We start from the raw sequence: 6,257 nt of genomic DNA on the forward strand, positions 1-6,257 counted from the left end.
AAGTAACATCCGCCGAATGACTGCTCCATGAATCAGGAAAATCTCCGAAACAGCTGACTCATTTCAAGCGTCTGAGAGCTTCCTTTTGCTGGATCCTGATTATACTGATAGCTGAATCCTCTCTTTTGTTCTCCCGCCATCCATCTTACGCTGCAACTTTTTTATTCTTCTGAAAAGGATATAATATTTACCAAATTTTGTCTTTTTCGCGGGAGGTATCTACCTTCCATCATGATCAAAACGATCTCCATCATTTCTCTTGTTTTAAGCAATTTTTTTTCTCGTATACGAACTGTACAAAGAGAATAAAAATATACAAACAGACAAATATTATTCGTGAATGTATTCGAAAAATGTATTCTTCAAAATATTAGAACTCGAGATTTCGATGAATCTCCACATTTCAGATTTCCCTAAATCCTAAAGATACATGTTTGGAACTTATGTCTGACTGTGAAACCAATAGCTTAAAACGGCTTCCAATTAAACGGATGAAATTTAATACATGGACTTAACACTATATTTCTAGATTTCTAATTTTAACAACTTCAATTCAAAAGAATTCTATTTGCATGGCTGTCTGAATTCAAAAGAACACGAATAATAACAAAACTGAAAAAACTAGATAGATGATGATGTCGTGTCCGCGTTACTACGGAAAGGGGGTTCATTAGCTTCTGCGGGTAAAGACCCCTGAGCACCCGAGGGCAGAAGTCTAACTTCTAACTCGTATGAAGATGAAACTCGCACATTAGCTTGCGCATCCCTTTTTACAGGGTGGGGGGGGGGGCATTCACACACCTCACAGATATAACACAGATGAAGAACAATCATGCCCGAACCGGGATTCAACCCCGGGACGCCCAGATCACCGGGAAGATGCACTACCTCTATGCCTGGACGCCGGCAGCTAGATAGATAAAATTTGGTAAACAGGTTTAGCATCTAAACTGCAAATCTCTATTTGAAATCAAGTCCAACGAAAGATTGGCAATCTGTCGATCTGTATAGTTGCATGCATGTAAACGCGATAAATCAAAAACATAATAATTTAGATAAATAAAAACTGTTCACAGTTTTAACGGCTAAAATACAAATTTTTATCAAATTTTGAATCAAATCTGTCAAATGATTGACCTTCTGTCGGTACTTTCCATGCATTAAATGCGACTAACTCTTAAAATGTAACAAAAGATAAATGAAACCTGTTATTTCATCTTGTGACTACAATTGAAGTTCTGCGTCAGATTTTAATTTCAATCTGCCAAAAGAAAAAAAAAAAAAAAAGAAGGAAAAAAAAACGCCCAAAATATGCATTCGTTTTTCTGCTACTTGTAAATGAGTCGTATCCCACTGATAAATCAACAAAATAATAGCAAAAGATCGCACGCCAGATTTACGCCAAAGACACTCATTTTAGAGTTCGCCAATGCTCTTCCATTAATACACAAGCACCAGTTTTCTTTGCGAAGCACGCAACTCATATGCATTACTCCGAAAAAAGAAATCTGATCATTCGTGGCATCTACAACTTCCGCGGGAGAAAACACCTTCATTAATGAATATACGAAAAAAGTTTGAGGAGACACTCCTGCTAGTTCGATTTATGTCTGCCTGGGAACACGATAATTCAAAAACACTCTATGCTAGCAAGATGAAATTCTATATGTGGCCTCTTCACCATATTTGTTGTTGTTTCTAATGTCACTTGTCATAGACAAGCCCACTGACTTTAGAAGTCAGTGATTTTAAGCAAGGGAATGCCTCTTGTTTTTCAATAACGTAATCTAGGATCAAGAGTACGACTTAGCTACACAAACATCACAACCCTTTTTACTGGGCGGACTTCATTCATGCATTTCATTCACTCATCAACAGATCGTAATTTAGACCTGAATCAGAGAATGATCACCCCTGATCCATTACCCCCAGTCGTATCACTCTCGACATAGAGGACACTGTGACCACGACAGACTTATACGTGCGCCAGCCATTACACACACGAGAAGTCTTCTGCCTACGAGGTTCGAACTCGCAACCCAAGGGACGCGAATCCAACACCCTACTAACCAGGCTATCCCGGCCCTAATTACTATATTTGTAAATTTTTTTTCAAATGTCGAATGAAGCACATTTAGAAAATAGTATATCTTTCCAGTTGTTCAAAAACAAATAAGCATTATATCTACACAACTCAAATATCTATATGGAAAAGATTTGGTACAGAGGTTTAACATCTTCGTTATCGATAAAAAAAATTACAAAGGCCTTCAAATTCCGAAATACCATACCCTCAATGTATAACGAAGTGAATAAATATTTAATACTTAATTACTAGTAATTAAGTCTAGTAATTAATACTAGAATTTTACAGAGAATAAATATGTACTTAAAATTACTTAATGATGTCATTGCATCCTGTATAGCTATATTTCTTTATTTCTCAAAAAAATAAAATGAATCTATGAACTCTAAGAATAGTTATACATTCAATAACTCACTTAATTACAAAATGTTAAGAATAACTTAATTACTTACTTTTAATTTTAAAACTCTCACTCATATTTGGCTCTATCCGATTGAATATATTCAATATATTTCTTGTGCTGAGAAAGTTTACAGATAAACAAGTTTGCATGTTCCCTTATTCAGTACTGAACGCAAATGAATCCTAATTCTCAGTTCCGAAGACCTATGCCTTCTTTTTACAGGAGGGATCAGAAGAGATGGAGAACCACAGTATTAAAATAACTCTATTATGTAGAGACATATAGATTCCATATAAGGCAATCCCTCTCACATAAGGAAAGCATTTCACACAAATACTTGAGGAAATATCGACTTCTGTTTTAAAGAGCTATTCCTGCTCCAGAATTCCACGACGTCCAGTAAAAATACACAATCTCTTCAAATCGTATAAAATCTGAAAAAAAAAAAATTTAAAAAAATGAAAGCAAATGCACGATCTGGCGATATTGAATTCAGAAGAACGTATTTTTTTTTCTCACTGGCACGAGTAACCTTAGATTTTTTAGAGAAACATAAAGAAATGACGCCTCTTTATTATAAAGATTTAATTTTATTTATTATTTATGCGCCAGAATTTCACAATACCGATTGGAAATCTACAATTTCTCCAGCTCTAAAAATCGGAGTATCATTCAATAGGACACAGAAATACTCTATAACTTCTCTTACGATTACAAGAAAAAATGTCGAATCTTTATTTTAAAGAATGTTTAAGGTAATAGAAATACGTTAAACGTTGATACCGCCGATACAACGGTCTCTCCAAATCCCTCAAAAGGTATGAAAGACATTGCGTGCTTCTAGTAGGATTTGAAACGCAATCTTCTGTTTCTGAGATCGAAGCCCTATTCGTTAGACCACTGGAGAAATAAACCTGTCAATTTTATGATTACAAGGAGATATATTGAATTTTTATTTTTAAAAAGTCCACAGTCTCTCAAAACTACATGAAATCTGAAGAAGCTGTGCGCCCCTGGTGGGACTCGAACCCACAATCTTCGGCTCCGGAGACCGACGCCTTATCCATTAGGCCACAGGAGCACAAAGAGTTCTCCTTTCTGCAATTACATATATAAAAGTCAAATCTTTATTTTTAAAAACCCACATTAATTGCCAGAATTTCACAACACCGATTACCAGTCCACGGTCTCTTTAGGTAAATATCTACGAAAGCAACTGCAAGCCCGTCGTCCGACGCCTTATCCATTAGGCCACCAGAGGCAACAACCTCACATATTTGCAATTACAGAAAGAAAAGTCGAAGCTTTATTTTACCGTTCAATACGCGTAATAGAATTTCATAACACGGATTGAAAATCCCCAAAAGTTCTCCAAATTATATAAAACCTGCAAAGAAATACGAAAGAAATTGACGCCCCTGGTGGGACTCGAACCCACAATCTTCGGTTCCGGAGACCGACGCCTTATCCATTAGGCCACAGGAGCCGACAGCCTCTCAATTTACAAGAAAGAAGATCTTTATTTTTAAAAGCGATTCCTGCTCCAAAATTACACAACGCCGATTGAGAATTCACAGTCACTCCAAATTCAAGAAAATCTGCAAAAAAATGCAAAAGCAACTATACGTACATGGTAGAACTCGAACCTTCAATCATCGGTTCCGGATACAGATTACACTTGTATTAATTACCCTTCAAAAATGGGAATTAGAAATTTTTGACAAGGTGGTTGGTTCTCGCTGAACTGGTTTGTGTAGAACAGATGTAGGAATACTCCCCTCACACACACACACCGATAACGGGAGCTTATAGATAGGAAAGTAAATTTTACCGTGGCCGGTGATTTACCTTAAAACTCAACTGTAGCTCCCACCAATGCTGTAGCGATATTCTGGTTATTCAGTATTTTGCTGACAGCCTTCGAAGCGGGGGGAGGGGAGCAGTAACCAATTGTGGTTAAGCCACAAGCACATGAGAGCAACTTTTTTTTTTTTTTTTTTTTTTTTTTTTTTTTTTGTCATTGCAAGAGAAAATATCAAATCTTCATTTCAAAGAGCAAATTCCGGAGCTAGAATTCCATAATGATAATTAAGAACTTGTAAAATAAAAAAATAATAAAATAAAAAGTTAGTAAAACTAAAACTAAAAATTCAGAAAAAAACTTTTATTAATATATAGAAAAGTAAATTTCCATTTTTTTAGAGGGGGAGTTAAAAGTACGGAGACCCAAACCAAATAGCAAAAGTGTAAGACGTTGTAAATAATATTATAAGGAAATAAAAATTTAAAAGATGAATAACATTGAAAAGAAAATTTCCCTAGATAAGCAATATAAAAAATTGAGTATTTGAAAATTTAGACGACAGGAGTAAATTTTATGCAAAATGCCGGATGTTTATTTCGCGAACTTTAATTGTTCCACATTCAGATTACTTGAAAACTGTCAAACTTTGCTTTAAATGTGAAAATAGTTTGTTTATCTCTTTTATTGCAAGAAACATTTGCATTTATAATCTAGTTCTAGAAGCAACTTGATGCAATCTCCGTCAAACACTTTTTCCCCTTACCATAAAAAAATCCTGATAAAGATTTTAAATAATTGTATTTTGGAAATTTGCATTAGAATAGCAGAATAAGAAAAGCGCATCCAAGTTAGAAATTCATAAAAATTCATATTTTGTTCCCTTTATTAAATAAAAATTGTGGTCTTTCGATTTCTTCCTCCAGGTGGTGAGAGTGCTCTGCCTAAAGCTTTCTTGTATACTCCCTAATAAAGGTGTTATAGCAGAGGACGCCTTACAAAGCAATGGCGTATGATAATTAAGAAATATTAATCTTTGGCGCGAATTTGGCATTGTAATTGAATCTATCGTATCAATTTTGGCGATTAATTCTAGTATATGATTAATAACATCCGAAAATGGAATTTGTGATTTAGATGCTTTTTTCCCAAGCGACTAACACAAAACTATAATTGTAGTCACTCACAAGATCCCATACCAAATCTGATATGCTTATTACAGTTAAATTATCACATTTCTGTAAGTATAGACCGACAGACAATCATTCCATTTTTGGATTTGGCTCAAAATTCGATAGGTTTCTACACAATAGATATTTAATAAGTGTACCAAATCTTATCCATCCAACTCTCTCCAATATCGTAGTTATCGTGTTAACTTATATTCGAACAGCCGGACTCACAGACTTCCTCTGAACGTATTTTACTGCGATTGCGATGAGCGAGGATAGAACCTGGGACCTTGTGGTTCGCAGCCGAGTAACACGACCACAATACAAAAGCAATCGCTCGTGCAGCGTAGCTGTTAACTGGCGTATAAGCCTTCACCACAACGTTTTGCAAAAAAACTTCTGATTATATGGAAAGTGTACAACTTTCACACCACGCTAAAATTCTAAAACACCAATGAGAGTGGCGTCCTTAAAACTTCCTCGCATACCTTTTGATAAACTTGTCATGCCAGAGAAATGTCATGCTTACATGGCACTGGCGTACAACAGTTGCAAAATACTGACTTTTGGCGTGATTTGGCATTTCTACTGAATCTTTCGTGTCATCTTTTGCGTATTATTTGGCGATTAATCCCTGACATACGGTTAATAATATCCAAATATCGAGTTTTTATTTTAGACGAGTTTTTCTCAACCGATTAAAACAAAAATTTGACACAACATTGCACTTGTAGTAACAAATTCTCATGCCAAATTTGCTATACTTAAGTCATTAGTTTTTAAATTATTATGTTT

General features: G+C 35.3%; 2 non-coding genes across 2 annotated transcripts; both read right to left on the minus strand.

Moving 5' to 3' along the window:
• Positions 1-3,497: 3,497 nt before the first annotated feature.
• On the minus strand, positions 3,498-3,570 carry Trnar-ccg (transfer RNA arginine (anticodon CCG)). Its single transcript has one exon. It is a non-coding gene; the product is annotated as a tRNA-Arg (tRNA).
• A 332-nt stretch (positions 3,571-3,902) lies between these two features.
• Positions 3,903-3,975, minus strand: Trnar-ccg (transfer RNA arginine (anticodon CCG)). The gene has a single exon. It is a non-coding gene; the product is annotated as a tRNA-Arg (tRNA).
• Positions 3,976-6,257: the final 2,282 nt, after the last annotated feature.

The sequence above is a fragment of the Argiope bruennichi genome, chromosome 6 (genome assembly GCF_947563725.1).
Source record: "Argiope bruennichi chromosome 6, qqArgBrue1.1, whole genome shotgun sequence".
Lineage (NCBI taxonomy): Eukaryota > Metazoa > Arthropoda > Arachnida > Araneae > Araneidae > Argiope > Argiope bruennichi.